This window comes from Carassius gibelio, chromosome A1 (genome assembly GCF_023724105.1).
Source record: "Carassius gibelio isolate Cgi1373 ecotype wild population from Czech Republic chromosome A1, carGib1.2-hapl.c, whole genome shotgun sequence".
In the NCBI taxonomy this organism is placed as follows: Eukaryota; Metazoa; Chordata; class Actinopteri; order Cypriniformes; family Cyprinidae; genus Carassius; species Carassius gibelio.
The window spans coordinates 18,564,145-18,582,237 of record NC_068371.1 but is presented as its reverse complement, the minus strand read 5'-3'; the positions used below and the strand labels follow the sequence as shown (position 1 = coordinate 18,582,237).

Here is an 18,093-nt window from a genome sequence, read left to right as displayed (position 1 = left end):
CATTTTTTTAATAATTATTGATCTAGAGAGTCCACAGAATATTACTGCAGTGGTTTGGTTCCGATCGGACAAAAAATCTAGGACTAGTTCGCAAAAGTAGGTTTTTAACATATTTGTGAATAACAATTGAACGATTTGATTGACAGCAATGGTTCTTGAGGCAAAGTTGTGCATTATGAGGAGATCTATCAAATGATATGCATATTGTGTTGATATGTGAAACACCACGTGATTACAGAGCCATAAAACTCGTTAGCGCCAACTAGTGGCCGATTTCTTTCAAAATTCTTACAGACCTTAAGGTTCATGAGTCGAATGTACCCAGTGAGTTTCATTCCGATCAACATCCGTTAACCCTTTCAAATAGGTGCTTAAAATTTTTTGGCCAATGGCGGCCATGTTTTTTGAGATATGCAAATGTCCTCATAGGTACTTGTGGCCCTTCAGACCAAGACACTGCATACCAATTTTCAAGTCGATCGAGCCAACGGTTGCCTAGTTATAGCAATTTATGTGTTTTTTAAATCTTATTGCGCCCCCAAGTGGCAGAGATGCACAATTTTTTTGATTTGACCAAAGATTGAGCTCATACATATGTGTACCAATTTTGGTGAAGATATCTCATTCCGTTCAAGAGTTATAGTCAAAATAGCATTTGGCTAACGTTAGCATGGACGCTTTTTGGTGTACTGTTTCGCGTAAGAATTGAAATTTCAACTTTTTTTTGATAATTATTGATACTGAGTGTCCAGGGAATATTTCTGAAGTGGTTTGGTTCTGATTGGTTGAAAATCCTAGGACTAGTTCGCAAAAGTAGGTTTCGGATATAGCTCGATTTTGCGAGAAAACGGTGCGTCGTAGACCCCAAAAAGGCACAGTGCACTTTTGTTCGGGCTAACCCAAGGATTGCAACAATGCCATGTTTTTGAGTCTACGGCTAACGGTATACGATTTACGGCCAAAACGGTCCAAAATTTTTGTTTTTTGCGCTGTAGCGCCCCCGTTAGGCCGATTGTGCCGGTTCTTTGTATCTGAGTAGCGAGCAAGACTACTACGATCTGACCAAGTTTCAGCTCTCTAGGCCTTACGGTTTGGGCTGCACGTTCAGTTTTATGGCGGAAGAATAATAATAATAATAATAATAAAAATCCTAACAATTACAATAGGGTTTCAGCACTGCGTGCTTGAACCCCTAATAATAATAAAAATCCTAACAATTACAATAGGGTTTCAGCACTGCGTGCTTGAACCCCTAATTAAAGCTGCAAGCAGCATTTTACCGGGGTTCAAGCACATTAAGCCCTCTGAGGTGGTCAGAGCCAACCTGGATGTTTGGATGACATTTAAACACATCCAAAATGGAGAACAGGCTAACAGACAGACACACACTGAAAGTAAATGATTAGACTAATATATGTATACTCTATAAGCATATGCACACACACACACACACACACACACACATTTTGTTGCAGATATAGGTATTTGAAATAAGTGATAGTTGACAGTAAACTTATTGCAAGTCTTCTCTTTTTTAGAGTTTAGATGTCATTTTCAGGTTAAACTGTAATCATAATGTGGCAAAATTGTAAAAACTGATACATCTGTATGAACAAAATGGAAAACATCAATTCAATGAGATTTAAAATGTTATAACAGTTAATTTATTAATGTTTTGGCAAGAATTCATGAAAACAGTGCTGTTCAACTTAGCTGAATGAGCACATTAGTGGTCTTCCGCTGCCATCTAGTGGTTATAGATTGCATTTACTCAAACAACACTGTGTTTTTAAACATAACTGTTATAGTGTTGTTATTTTTTTTTGCCCAATCTCTCTTAAATTTTGCATACTTGTTTAGAATGAAATTATGCATTATTTTACACAGTTTTGATAATTTGTGGGCTTTCTGATTGTATTAATAGGCCTTTGTGTACACTATGAAAAGAACATATTATAAAATAACTGGTTTATAGTTGCCCAAATGCAATTGTTCAACATGTTTTTGATAATTATTGACCTTCAGAGTCTAGAGAATTGTACTTCAGTGGTTTTATTGATTTTCATCTTAAACTGTATCACAAGTATGCCAAAGTAACTTTTTTAAATAATCTTGAATATTTAATTAACAGCTTTATTGACAACATTGGTCCCAGAGGCAAAGTTGTTCAGAATGAGGAGATCTATCATATGATATGAAGATTTAGTGTTTTTGAGTGAATATATGAGCATTTTCAAACAATTTGAGGCCATTTACCATATAAATCTTGTGTTTTGAGACCTTTTCTACTGTTATAGCGCCACCTATGGTCTGATCTCCATGAAACTTTGCATGCTTGTTAAGATTCAGCTGTTACATGATTTCACCAAGGCTCATAAAGTTTTGAGTTTTTGTTTAGGTTTTATAGGCTTAGGGGTATGTTTGGCCACACCCCTTTTTCTAAATTACCCCTTTACAGCTAACCAAAGGACAAAATTCAACATTTTTTTAATAATTATAGATCTAGAGAGTCCACAGAATATTACTGCAGTGGTTTGGTTCCGATCGGACAAAAAACCTAGGACTAGTTCGCAAAAGTAGGTTTTTAACATATTTGTGAATAACAATTGAACGATTTGATTGACAGCAATGGTTCTTGAGGCAAAGTTGTGCATTATGAGGAGATCTATCAAATGATATGCATATTGTGTTGATATGTGAAATACCACGTGATTACAGAGCCATAAAACTCGTTAGCGCCAACTAGTGTCCGATTTCTTTCAAAATTCTTACAGACCTTAAGGTTCATGAGTCGAACGTACCCAGCGAGTTTCGTTCCGATCAACATCCGTTAACCCTTTCAAATAGGTGCTTAAAATTGTTTGGCCAATGGCGGCCATGTTTTTTTGAGATATGCAAATGTCCTCATAGGTACTTGTGCCCCTTCAGACCAAGACACTGCATACCAATTTTCAAGTCGATCGAGCCAACGGTTGCCTAGTTATAGCAATTTATGTGTTTTTTCTATCTTATAGCGCCCCCAAGTGGCAGAGATGCACAATTTTTTTGATTTGACCAAAGATTGAGCTCATACATATGTGTACCAATTTTGGTGAACATATCTCATTCCGTTCAAGAGTTATAGTCAAAATAGCATTTGGCTAACGTTAGCATAGACGCTTTTTGGTGTACTGTTTCGCGTATGAATTGAAATTTCAACTTTTTTTTGATAATTATTGATATTGAGTGTCCAGGGAATATTCATGAAGTGGTTTGGTTCTGATTGGTTGAAAATCCTAGGACTAGTTCGCAAAAGTAGGTTTCGGATATAGCTCGATTTTGCGAGAAAACGGTGTGTCGTAGACCCCAAAAAGGCGCCGTGCACTTTTGTTCGGGTTAACCCAAGGATTGCAACAATGCCATATTTTTGAGTCTATGGCTAACGGTTTACACTTTACGGCCAAAAATGTCCAAAATTTTTGTTTTTTGCGCTGTAGCGCCCCCGTTAGGCCGATTGGGCCGGTTCTTTGTATCTGAGTAGCGAGCAAGACTACTACGATCTGACCAAGTTTCAGCTCTCTAGGCCTTACGGTTTGGGCTGCACGTTCAGTTTTAAGGCGGAAGAATAATAATAATAATAATAATTAAAGCTGCAAGCAGCATTTACGGGGTTCAAGCACATTAAGGCCTCTGAGGTGGTCTGAGCCAACCTGGATGTATGGATGACAGTTAAACACATCCAAAACGGAGAATAGGCTGACAGACAGACACACGTACTGAAATTAAATGATTAAACTAGTTTTTAAGAGTTTGGATGTCATTTTCAGGTTTCACTGTAATCATAATGTGGCAAAATTTTAAAAACTGATAAGTCTGTATGAAAAAAATGGAAAACTTTAACTCAGTGAGATTTAAAATGTTGTGACAGTGTTTTTTTTTTATTGTTTATGCATGAATTCATAAATCTTTTCAAAAGTACTGTTTAAATTTTCTGAATGAGCCCATTAGTGGTCTTCCGCTGCCATCTAGTGGTTATAAATTGCATTTACTCAAACAACACTGTTTTTAAACATAACTGTTATAGTGTTATGTTTTTTGCCCAATCTCTCTTAAATTTTGCATGCTTGTTTAGAATGAAATTAGGCATTATTTTACACAGTTTTGATAATTTGTGGGCTTTCTGTTTGTATTAATAGGCCTTTGTGTACACTGTGAAAAGAACATATTATACAATCACTGGTTTATAGTTGTCCAAATGCAATTGTTCAACATGTTTTGGATAATTATTGACCTTCAGAGTCTATAGAATTGTACTTCAGTAGTTTTATTGATTTTCAGCTTAAAGCCTTGGACTACTTTGCCAAAGTAACTGTTTTAAATAATCTTGAATATTTAATTAACAGCTTTATTGACAACATTGGTCACAGAAGTTGTTCAGAATGAGGAGATCTATCATATGATATGAAGATCTAGTGTTTATGTGAATATATGAGCATTTTCAGACAATTTGAGGCCATTTACCATGTAAATCTTATGTTTTGAGACCTTTTCTACTGTTATAGCGCCACCTATGGTCCGATCTCCATGAAAATTTGCATGGTTGTTAAGGGTCAGCTGTTACATGTTTTCGCCAAGTTTCATAAAGTTTTGAGTTTTCGTTTAGGTTTTATATGCTTTTGGGTATTTTGGTCACGCCCCTTTTGTAATTTAGCCAGTTATAGCTAACCAAAGGACAAAATTCAACATTTTTTTGATAATTATTGATCTAGAGAGTCCAGAGAAAATTACTGCAGTAGTTTGGTTTTGATCGGGTAAAAAACCTGGGACTAGTTCGCAAAAGTAGCTTTTTGACATATTTGTGAATTGCAATTGAACGATTTGATTGACATCTTCGCTCCTTGAGGCAAAGTTGTTCACAAAGAGGATATCTATCATATGATATGAAGATTTAGTGTTTGTGTGAATGTATGAACATGTCCTACAAATTGTGATCATTTTCCATTGAAAATGTGTGTTTTTGAGGCTTTTTCAACTGTGATAGCGCCACCTATGATCCGATCTCCATGACACTTTGCATGCTTGTTAAGAGTAACGTGTTACATGTTTTCACCTAGTTTCATAAAGTTTTGAGTTTTCGTTTAGGTTTTATAGGCTTTGGGGTATGTTTGGCCACACCCCTTTTCTAAATTACCCATTTAAAGCTAACCAAAGGACAAAATTCAACATTTTTTTGATAATTATTGTTCTAGAGAGTCCACAGAATATTACTGCAGTGGTTTGGTTCCGATCGGGCAAAAAACCTAGGACTAGTTCGCAAAAGTAGGTTTTAAACATATTTATGAATAACAATTGAACGATTTGATTGACAGCGATGGTTCTTGAGGCAAAGTTGTGCATTATGAGGAGATCTATCAAATGATATGCATATTGTGTTGATAAGTGAAACACCACGTGATTACAGAGCCAATAAACTCGTTAGCGCCAACTAGTGGCCGATTTCTTTCAAAATTCTTACAGACCTTAAGGTTCATGAGTCGAACGTACCCAGCGAGTTTCGTTCCGATCAACATCCGTTAACCCTTTCAAATAGGTGCTTAAAATTGTTTGGCCAATGGCGGCCATGTTTTTTGAGATATGCAAATGTCCTCATAGGTACTTGTGCCCCTTCAGACACAGACACTGCATACCAATTTTTAGGTCGATCGAGCCAACGGTAGCCTAGTTATAGCCATTTATGTGTTTTTTCTTTTTATAGCGCCCCCAAGTGCCAGAGGTGTGCAATTTTTTTTATTTGACCAAAGTCTTAGGTCTTACAAATGTGTAGCAAGTTTGGTTAAGATATCTTATTTCTTTCACGAGTTATAGCCTGTTGCGTAAAATTGGTCCTCGACTTTCGAACGTTTTGGCATCCCATTACGACAGCGAGTCGAAATTTCAACTTTTTTTTGATAAATATTGATACTCCCTGGCCAGAGAACATTTCTGCAGTGGTTTGGTTCAGATTGGGCGAAAAACCTAGGAGTAGTTCGCAAAAGTAGGTTTTGGACATACGTCAAATTTGCGAAAAAACTAGGCCTCCTAGACCCAAAATCAGAGTGACCGTTTTTAAATTCGCCTGACCCACGGATTCCGGAAATGTTAAATTTTTGGCTCTATGATAAGCGGTTTAGGAGTTATTAGCACTAACGCATTTTTGATCGCTCTAGCGCCCCCTTTAGGCCGATTGGGGCGAGCCTTTGGATCTGACAAGAAGGCCGGACTTCTACCATCTGACCAAGTTTCAGCTCTCTAGGCCTTACGGTTTGGGCTGCACGATCAGTTTGAGTGGAGAATAATAATAATAATAATAATAATAAAAATCCTAACAGATACAATAGGGTTTCAGCACTGCGTGCTTGAACCCCTAATTAAAGCTGCAAGCAGCATTTTACCGGGGTTCAAGCATTTAAGGCATCTGAGGTGGTCAGAGCCAACCTGGATGTTTGGATGACATTTAAACACATCCAAAATGGAGAACAGGTTAACAGACAGACACACACACTGAAAGTAAATGATTAGACTAATATATGTATACTCTATAAGCATATGCACACACACACACACAGACAAAGACACACATATACATGCACAAACATTTTGTTGCAGATATAGGTATTTGAAATAAGTGATAGGTGACATAAAATTATTGCAAGTCTTCTCTTTTTCAGAGTTTAGATGTCATTTTCAGGTTAAACTGTAATCATAATGTGGCAAAATTGTAAAGACTGATACATCTGCATAAACAAAATGGAAAACATCAATTCATTGAGATTTAAAATGTTATAACAGTTAATTTATTCATGTTTTGGCAAGAATTCATGAAAACAGTACTGTTTAACTAGCTGAATGAGCCCATTAGTGGTCTTCCGCTGCCATCTAGTGGTTATAAATTGCATTTACTCAAACAACACTGTGTTTTAAAACATAACTGTTATAGTGTTGTAATTTTTTTTTGCCCAATCTCTCTTAAATTTTGCATGCTTGTTTAGAATGAAATTATGCATTACTTTACACAGTTTTGATAATTTGTGGGATTTCTGTTTGTATTAATAGGCCTTTGTGCCTCTGGGGTGGTCTCGGCCAACCAGGATGTATGGATGACATTTAAAAACATACAAAAGACAGACACACACACACTGAAACTAGTTTAAATGATTAAACTAGTTTTTAAGAGTTTAGATGTCATTCAGGTTTCACTGTAATCACAATGTGGCAAAATTGTAAAAAATGATGTGTCTGTATGAACAAAATGGAAAACATTGATTCAATAAGATGTAACATGTTATAACAGTTAATTTATTAATATTTTGGCATGAATTGATGAATCCTTTCTACAGTACTGTTCATTTTAACTGAATGAGCCCATTAGTGGTCTTCCGCTGCCATCTAGTGGTTATAAATTGCATTTACTGAAACAACACTGTGTTTCTAAACATAACTGTTATAGTGTTGTTATTTTTTTATTTTTTTTTACCCAATCTCTCTTAAATTTTGCATGCTTGTTTAGAATGAAATCATGCATTATTTTATACAGTTTTGATCATTTCTGGGATTTCTGTTTGTATTAATAGGCCTTTGTGTACACTATGCAAATAACATATTATAAAATTACTGGTTTATAGTTGTCTAAATGCAATTGTTCAACATTTTTTTGATAATTATTGACCTTCAGAGTCTAGAAAATTGTACTTCAGTGGTTTTATTGATTTTCATCTTATACCCTATCACTAGTTTGCCAAAGTATCTTTTTAAAATAATCTTGAATATTTAATTAACAGCTTTATTGACGACATTGGTCCCAGAGGCAAAGTTGTTCAGAATGAGGTGATCTATCATATGATATGAAGATCTAGTGTTTTTGAGTGAATATATGAGCATTTTCAAACAATTTGAGGCCATTTACCATATAAATCTTGTGTTTTGAGACCTTTTCTACTGTTATAGCGCCACCTATGGTCTGATCTCCATGAAACTTTGCATGCTTGTTAAGAGTCACCTGTTACATGTTCTCACCTAGTTTCATAAAGTTTTGAGTTTTCGTTTAGGTTTTATAGGCTTTGGGGTATGTTTGGCCACACCCCTTTTTCTAAATTATCCCTTTACAGCTAACCAAAAGACAAAATTCAACATTTTTTTAATAATTATTGATCTAGAGAGTCCACAGAATATTACTGCAGTAGTTTGGTTCCGATCGGGCAAAAAACCTAGGACTAGTTCGCAAAAGTAGGTTTTTAACATATTTGTGAATAACAATTGAACGATTTGATTCACAGCAATGGTTCTTGAGGCAAAGTTGTGCATTATGAGGAGATCTATCAAATGATATGCATATTGCGTTGATATGTGAAACACCACGTGATTACAGAGCCATAAAACTCGTTAGCGCCAACTAGTGGCCGATTTCTTTCAAAATTCTTACAGACCTTGAGGTTCATGAGTCGAACGTACCCAGCGAGTTTCGTTCCGAACAACCTCCGTTAACCCTTTCAAATAGGTGCTTAAAATTGTTTGGCCAATGGCGGCCATGTTTTTTTGAGATATGCAAATGTCTTCATAGGTACTTGTGCCCCTTCAGACCAAGACATTGCATACCAACTTTCAAGTCGATCGAAGCAACGGTTGCCTAGTTATAGCAATTTATGTGTTTTTTCTATCTTATAGCGCCCCCAAGTGGCAGAGATGCGCAATTTTTTTTATTTGACCAAAGATTAAGCTCATACATATGTGTACCGAGTTTGGTGAAGATATCTCATTCCGTTTAAGAGTTATTGTCAAAATAGCATTTGGCTAACGTTAGCATAGGTGCTTTTTGGTGTACTGTTTCGCGTAAGAATTGAAATTTCAACTTTTTTTTGATAATTATTGATATTGAGTGTCCAGGGAATATTTATGATGTGGTTTGGTTCTGATTGGTTGAAAATCCTAGGACTAGTTTGCAAAAGTAGGTTTCGGATATAGCTCGATTTTGCGAGAAAACGGTGCGTCGTAGACCCCAAAAAGGCGCCGTACACTTTTGTTCGGTCTAACCCAAGGATTGCAACAATGCCATGTTTTTGAGACTACGGCTTACGGTTTACGTTTTACGGCCAAAATTGTCCAAAATTTTTGTTTTTTGCGCTGTAGCGCCCCCGTTAGGCCGATTGGGCCGGTTCTTTGTATCTGAGTAGCGAGCAAGACTACTACCATCTGACCAAGTTTCAGCTCTCTAGGCCTTACGGTTTGGGCTGCACGTTCAGTTTTAAGGCGGAAGAATAATAATAATAATAATAATAATTAAAGCTGCAAGCAGCATTTACCGGGGTTCAAGCACATTAAGGCCTCTGAGGTGGTCTGAGCCAACCTGGACGTATGGATGACCGTTAAACACATCCAATATGGAGAATAGGCTGACAGACAGACACACGCACTGAAATTAAATGATTAAACTAGTTTTTAAGAGTTTGGATGTCATTTTCAGGTTTCACTGTAATCATAATGTGGCAAAATTTTAAAAACTGATAAGTCTGTATGAAGAAAATTGAAAACTTTAACAGTGAGATTTAAAACGTTGCAACAGTGGGTTTTTTTTATTGTTTGGGCATGAATTCATAAATCTTTTCAAAAGTACTGTTTCAATTTGCAGAATGAGCCCATTAGTGGTCTTCCGCTGCCATCTAGTGGTTATAAATTGCATTTACTCAAACAACACTGTTTTTAAACATAACTGTTATAGTATAGTGTTATGTTTTTTGCCCAATCTCTCTTAAATTTTACATACTTGTTTAGGATGAAATTAGGCATTATTTTACACAGTTTTGATAATTTGTGGGCTTTCTGTTTGTATTAATAGGCCTTTGTGTACACTATGAAAAGAACATATTATAAAATTACTGGTTTATAGTTGTCCAAATAAAATTGTTCAACATGTTTTTGATAATTATTGACCTTCAGAGTCTAGAGAATTGTACTTCAGTGGTTTTATTGATTTAATTTTCAGCTTAAAGCCTTGGACTACTTTGCCAAAGTAACTTTTTTAAATAATCTTCAATATTTAATTAACAGCTTTATTGACAACATTGGTCCCAGAAGTTGTTCAGAATGAGGAGATCTATCATATGATATGAAGATCTAGTGTTTATGTGAATATATGAGCATTTTCAGACAATTTGAGGCCATTTACCATGTAAATCTTATGTTTTGAGACCTTTTCTACTGTTATAGCGCCACCTATGGTCCGATCTCCATGAAAATTTGCATGGTTGTTAAGGGTCAGCTGTTACATGTTTTCATCAAGTTTCATAAAGTTTTGAGTTTTCGTTTAGGTTTTATATGCTTTTGGGTATTTTGGTCACGCCCCTTTTCTAATTTAGCCAGTTATAGCTAACCAAAGGACAAAATTCTGAAAAAATTTTGATAATTATTGATCTAGAGAGTCCAGAGAAAATTACTGCAGTGGTTTGGTTTCGATCGGGTAAAAAACCTTGGACTAGTTCGCAAAAGTAGCTTGTTGACATATTTGTGAATTGCAATTGAACGATTTGATTGACATCTTCGCTCCTTGAGGCAAAGTTGTTCACAAAGAGGAGATCTATCATATGATATGAAGATCTAGTGTTTGTGTGAATGTATGAACATGTCCAACAAATTGTGATCATTTTCTATTGAAAATGTGTGTTTTTGAGGCTTTTTCAAATGTTATAGCGCCACCTATGATCCGATCTCCATGACACTTTGCATGCTTGTTAAGAGTCACCTGTTACATGTTCTCACCGAGTTTCATAAAGTTTTGAGTTTTCGTTTAGGTTTTATAGGCTTTGGGGTGTGTTTGGCCACACCCCTTTTCTAAATGACTGATTTAAAGCTAGCCAAACGACAAAATTCAACATTTTTTTGATAATTATTGATCTAGAGAGTCCACAGAATATTACTGCAGTAGTTTGGTTCCGATCGGACAAAAAACCTAGGACTAGTTCGCAAAAGTAGGTTTTTAACATATTTGTGAATAACAATTGAACGATTTGATTGACAGCAATGGTTCTTGAGGCAAAGTTGTGCATTATGAGGAGATCTAACAAATGATATGCATATTGTGTTGATATGTGAAACACCACGTGATTACAGAGCCATAAAACTCGTTAGCGCCAACTAGTGGCCGATTTCTTTCAAAATTTTTACAGACCTTAAGGTTCATGAGTCGAACGTACCCAGCGAGTTTCGTTCCGATCAACATCCGTTAACCCTTTCAAATAGGTGCTTAAAATTATTTGGCCAATGGCGGCCATGTTTTTTGAGATATGCAAATGTCCTCATAGGTACTTGTGCCCCTTCAGACCAAGACACTGCATACCAATTTTCAAGTCGATCGAGCCAACGGTTGCCTAGTTATAGCCATTTATGTGTTTTTTCTATCTTATTGCGCCCCCAAGTGGCAGAGATGAGCAATTTTTTTGATTTGACCAAAGATTGAGCTCATACATATGTGTACCGAGTTTGGTGAAGATATCTCATTCCGTTCAAGAGTTATAGTTAAAATAGCATTTGGCTAACGTCAGCATAGACGCTTTTTGGCATACTGTTTCGCGTAAGAATTGAAATTTCAACTTTTTTTTGATAATTATTGATATTGAGTGTCCAGGGAATATTTCTGAAGTGGTTTGGTTCTGATTGGTTGAAAATCCTAGGACTAGTTCGCAAAAGTAGGTTTCGGATATAGCTCGATTTTGCGCGAAAACGGTGCCTCGTAGAGCAAAAAATGCAGTTGTGCACTTTTGTTCGGACTAACCCAAGGTTTGCAACGATGCCATGTTTTTGAGTCTACGGCTAACGGTTTACGATCTGCGGCCAAAAATGTCAAAAATTTTAGTTTTTTGCGCAGTAGCGCCCCCATTAGGCCGATTGGGCCGGTTTTTTGTATCTGAGTAGCGAGCAGGACTACTACCATCTGACCAAGTTTCAGCTCTCTAGGCCTTACGGTTTGGGCTGCACGTTCAGTTTTAAGGCGGAAAAATAATAATAATAATAAAAATCTTAACAATTACAATAGGGTTTCAGCACTGCGTGCTTGAACCCCTAATTAAAGCTGCAAGCAGCATTTTACCGGGGTTCAAGCACATTAAGGCCTCTGAGGTGGTCAGAGCCAACCTGGATGTTTGGATGACATTTAAACACATCCAAAATGGAGAACAGGCTAACAGACAGACACACACACTGACAGCAAATGATTAGACTAATATATGTATACTCTATAAGCATATGCACACACACACACACACACACACACACAAAGACACACATATACATGGACACACATTTTGTTGCAGATATAGGTATTTGAAATAAGTGATAGGTGACAATAAACTTATTGCAAGTCTTCTCTTTTTTAGAGTTTAGATGTCATTTTCAGGTTAAACTGTAATCATAATGTGGCAAAATTGTAAAAACTGATACATCTGTATGAACAAAATGGAAAACATTGATTCAGTAAGATTTAAAATGTTATAACAGTTAATTTATTAATGTTTTGGCAAGAATTCATGAAAACAGTGCTGTTCAACTTAGCTGAATGAGCCCATTAGTGGTCTTCCGCTGCCATCTAGTGGTTATAAATTGCATTTACTCAAACAACCCTGGTTTTAAACATAACTGTTATAGTGTTGTTATTTTTTTTGCCCAATCTCTCTTAAATTTTGCATGCTTGTTTTTGTTGTTATTTTACACAGTTTTGATAATTTGTGGGCTTTCTGTTTGTATTAATAGGCCTTTGTGTACACTATGCAAATAACATATTATAAAATTATTGGTTTATAGTTGCCCAAATGCAATTGTTCAACATGTTTTTGATAATTATTGACCTTCAGAGTCTAGAGAATTGTACTTCAGTGGTTTTATTGATTTTCATCTTAAACCGTATCACAAGTATGCCAAAGTAACTTTTTTAAATAATCTTGAATATTTAATTAACAGCTTTATTGACAACATTGGTCCCAGAGGCAAAGTTGTTCAGAATGAGGAGATTTATCATATGATATGAAGATCTAGTGTTTTTGAGTGAATATATGAACATTTTCAAACAATTTGAGGCCATTTACCATATAAATCTTGTGTTTTCTACTGTTATAGCGCCACCTATGGTCTGATCTCCATGAAACTTTGCATGCTTGTTAAGAGTCACCTGTTACATGATTTCACTGAGTTTTCGTTTAGGTTTTATAGGCTTTGGGGTATGTTTGGCCACACCCCTTTTTCTATATTACCCCTTTACAGCTAACCAAAGGACAAAATTCAACATTTTTTTAATAATTATTGATCTACAGAGTCCACAGAATATCACTGCAGTGGTTTGGTTCCGATCGGACAAAAAACCTAGGACTAGTTCGCAAAAGTAGGTTTTTAACATATTTGTGAATAACAATTGAACGATTTGATTGACAGCAATGGTTCTTGAGGCAAAGTTGTGCATTATGAGGAGATCTATCAAATGATATGCATATTGTGTTGATATGTGAAACACCACGTGATTACAGAGCCATAAAACTTGTTAGCGCCAACTAGTGGCCGATTTCTTTCAAAATTCTTACAGACCTTAAGGTTCATGAGTCGAACGTACCCAGCGAGTTTCGTTCCGATCAACATCCGTTAACCCTTTCAAATAGGTGCTTAAAATTGTTTGGCCAATGGCGGCCATGTTTTTTTGAGATATGCAAATGTCCTCATAGGTACTTGTGCCCCTTCAGACCAAGACATTGCATACCAATTTTCAAGTCGATCGAGCCAACGGTTGCCTAGTTATAGCCATTTATGTGTTTTTTCTATCTTATAGCGCCCCCAAGTGGCAGAGATGCGCAATTTTTTTGATTTGACCAAAGATTGAGCTCATACATATGTGTACCGAGTTTGGTGAAGATATCTCATTCCGTTCAAGAGTTATAGTTAAAATAGCATTTGGCTAACGTTAGCATAGACGCTTTTTGGTGTACTGTTTCGCGTATGAATTGAAATTTCAACTTTTTTTGATAATTATTGATATTGAGTGTCCAGGGAATATTTATGAAGTGGTTTGGTTCTGATTGGTTGAAAATCCTAGGACTAGTTCGCAAAAGTAGGTTTCGGATATAGCTCGATTTTGCGAGAAAACGGTGCATCGTAGACCCCAAAAAGGCGCCATACACTTTTGTTCGGGCTAACCCAAGGATTGCAACAATGCCATGTTTTTGAGTCTACGGCTAACGGTATACGATTTACGGCCAAAAATGTCCAAAATTTTTGTTTTTTTTGCTGTAGCGCCCCCGTTAGGCCGATTGGGCTGAGACTTTGATAAGTTCTCCCCAAATTGAGCTCTACGATCTGTCCAAATTTCAGCTCTCTAGGCCTTACGGTTTGGGCTGCACGTTCAGTTCTAGGGCAGAAGAATAATAATAATTAAAGCTGCAAGCAGCATTTTACCGGGGTTCAAGCACATTAAGGCCTCTGAGGTGGTCAGAGCCAGCCTGGATGCATGTATGACAGTTAAACACATCCAAAACGGAGAACAGGCTAACAGACAGACACACACACTGAAAGTAAATGATTAGACTAATATATGTATACTCTATAAGCATATGCACACACACACACACACACACACACACACACACACACACAAAGATACACATATACATGCACAAACATTTTGTTGCAGATATAGGTATTTGAAATAAGTGATAGGTGACAATAAACTTATTGCAAGTCTTCTCTTTTTTAGAGTTTAGATGTCATTTTCAGGTTAAACTGTAATCCTAATGTGGCAAAATTGTTAAAACTGATACATCTGTATGAACAAAATGGAAAACATCAATTTCAATGAGATTTAAAATGTTATAACAGTTAATTTATTAATGTTTTGGCATGAATTCATAAAAACAGTACTAGCTGAATGAGCCCATTAGTGGTCTTCCACTGCCATCTAGTGGTTATAAGTTGCAGTTACTCAAACAACACTGTGTTTTTAAACATAACTGTTAAAGTGTTGTTGTTGTTGTTTTTTGCCCTATCTCTCTTAAATTTTGCATGCTTGTTTAGAATGGAATTATGCATTACCTTACACAGTTTTGATAATTTGTGGGATTTCTGTTTGTATTAATAGGCCTTTGTGCCTCTGGGGTGGTCTCGGCCAACCAGGATGTATGGATGACATTTAAATACATCCAAATGACAGACACACACACACTGAAATTAAATGATTAAACTAGTTTTTAAGAGTTTAGATGTCATTCAGGTTTCACTGTAATCACAATGTGGCAAAATTGTAAAAAATGATGTGTCTGTATGAACAAAATGGAAAACATTGATTCAACAAGATTTAACATGTTATAACAGTTAATTTATTAATGTTTTGGCAAGAATTCATGAATCCTTTCTACAGTACTGTTCAACTTAACTGAATGAGCCCATTAGTGGTCTTCCGCTGCCATCTAGTGGTTATAAATTGCATTTACTGAAACAGCACTGTGTTTTTAAACATAACTGTTATAGTCTTGTTTTTTTTTTTTTGCCCAATCTCTCTTAAATTTTGCATGCTTGTTTAGAACGAAATATGCATTATTTTACACAGTTTTGATAATTTGTGGGCTTTCTGTTTGTATTAATAGGCCTTTGTGTACACTATGCAAATAACATATTATAAAATTACTGGTTTATAGTTGCCCAAATGCAATTGTTCAACATGTTTTTGATAATTATTGACCTTCAGAGTCTAGAGAATTGTACTTCAGTGGTTTTATTGATTTTCATCTTAAACCCTATCACAAGTATGCCAAAGTAACTTTTTTAAATAATCTTTAATATTTAATTAACAGCTATATTGACAACATTGGTCCCAGAGGCAAAGTTGTTCAGAATGAGGAGATTTATCATATGATATGAAGATTTAGTGTTTTTGAGTGAATATATGAACATTTTCAAACAATTTGCGGCCATTTACCATATAAATCTTGTGTTTTGAGACCTTTTCTACTATTATAGCGCCACCTATGGTCTGATCTCCATGAAACTTTGCATGCTTGTTAAGAGTCACCTGTTACATGATTTCACTGAGTTTCATAAAGTTTTGAGTTTTCCTTTAGGTTTTATAGGCTTTGGGGTATGTTTGGCCACACCCCTTTTTCTAAATTACCCCGTTACAGCTAACCAAAGGACAAAATTCAACATTTTTTTAATAATTATTGATCTAGAGAGTCCACAGAATATTACTGCAGTGGTTTGGTTCCGATCGGGCAAAAAACCTAGGACTAGTTCGCAAAAGTAGGTTTTTAACATATTTGTGAATAACAATTGAACGATTTGATTGACAGCAATGGTTCTTGAGGCAAAGTTGTGCATTATGAGGAGATCTATCAAATGATATGCATATTGTGTTGATATGTGAAACACCACGTGATTACAGAGCCATAAAACTCGTTAGCGCCAACTAGTGGCCGATTTCTTTCAAAATTCTTACAGACCTTAAGGTTCATGAGTCGAACATGCCCACCGAGTTTCGTTCCGATTGACATCCGTTAACCTTGTTAAATAGGTGCTCAAACTTCTTTGGCCAATGGCGGCCATGTTTTTTGAGATACGCGAATGTCCTCATAGGTACTTGTGCCCCTTCAGACCAAGACATTGCATACCAATTTTCAAGTCGATCGAGCCAACGGTTGCCTAGTTATAGCCATTTATGTGTTTTTTCTATCTTATAGCGCCCCCAAGTGGCAGAGGTGTGGATTTTTTTTTTATTTGACCAAAGTTTTTGCTCTTACAAATGTCCAGCAAGTTTGGTTAAGATATCTCATTTCATTCACAAGTTATAGCCTGTTGCGTAAAATTGGTCCTCGACTTTCAAACGTTTTGGCAGCCCATTACAACAGTGAGTCGAAATTGCAACTTTTTTTTGATAATTATTGATATTCACTGTCCAGAGAAAACTTCTGCAGTAGTTTGGTTCCGATTGGGTGAAAAACCTAGGACTAGTTTGCAAAAGTAGGTTTTGGACATACTTCAAGTTTGCGAAAAAACGAGGCCTCCTAGACCCCAAATCAGAGTGACCGTTTTTAATTTCGCTTGACCCAAGGATTCCAGAAATGTTAAATTTTTGAGTCTACGACAAGCGGTTTAGGAGCTATTAGCAAAAACGCATTTTTGATCGCTGTAGCGCCCCCCACTGGCCGAATGGGCTGGATCTTTGTATCTGAGTAGCGAGCAAGACTACTACCTTTTGACCAAGTTTCAGCTCTCTAGGCCTTACGGTTTGGGCTGCCCGTTCAGTTTTAAGGCGGAAGAATAATAATAATAATAATAAAAATCCTAACAATTACAATAGGGTTTCAGCACTGCGTGCTTGAACCCCTAATAATAATAATAAAAATCCTAACAAATACAATAGGGTTTCAGCACTGCGTGCTTGAACCCCTAATTAAAGCTGCAAGCAGCATTTTACCGGGGTTCAAGCATTTAAGGCATCTGAGGTGGTCAGAGCCAACCTGGATGTTTGGATGACATTTAAACACATTCAAAATGGAGAACAGGCTAACAGACAGACACACACACTGAAAGTAACTGATTAGACTAATATATGTATACTCTATAAGCATATGCACACACACACACACACATACACACAAAGACACACATGTACATGGACACACATTTTGTTGAAGATATAGGTATTTGAAATAAGTGATAGGTGACAATAAACTTATTGCAAGTCTTCTCTTTTTTAGAGTTTAGATGTAATTTTCAGGTTAAACTGTAATCATAATGTGGCAAAATTGTAAAAACTGATACATCTGTATGAACAAAATGGAAAACATCAATTCAATGAGATTTAAAATGTTATAACAGTTAATTTATTAATGTTTTGGCATGAATTCATGAAAACAGTACTGTTTAACTAGCTGAATGAGCCCATTAGTGGTCTTCCGCTGCCATCTAGTGGTTATAAATTGCATTTACTCAAACAACACTGTGTTTTAAAACATAACTGTTATAGTGTTGTAATTTTTTTTGCCCAATCTCTCTTAAATTTTGCATGCTTGTTTAGAATGAAATCATGCATTATTTTACACAGTTTTGATAATTTGT

The 18,093-nt window shown here is 36.1% G+C and overlaps 1 long non-coding RNA gene across 19 annotated transcripts in view; it reads left to right on the top strand.

Moving 5' to 3' along the window:
- Nucleotides 1–18,093, top strand: part of LOC128011454 (uncharacterized) — a 181,752-nt gene that overhangs the window by 92,520 nt on the left and 71,139 nt on the right. For 13 of the 19 annotated variants that reach the window (XR_008183743.1, XR_008183729.1, XR_008183478.1 and 10 more), the window contains one exon: nt 16,609–16,730. The exons of 5 other annotated variants lie outside the window; for them this stretch is intronic. This is a non-coding gene — a long non-coding RNA (uncharacterized LOC128011454). Of the gene's footprint in view, nt 1–8,063; nt 8,576–16,608; nt 16,731–18,093 lie in introns of all 19 variants that reach the window. One more of the 19 variants, XR_008183715.1, reaches the window with a different exon arrangement.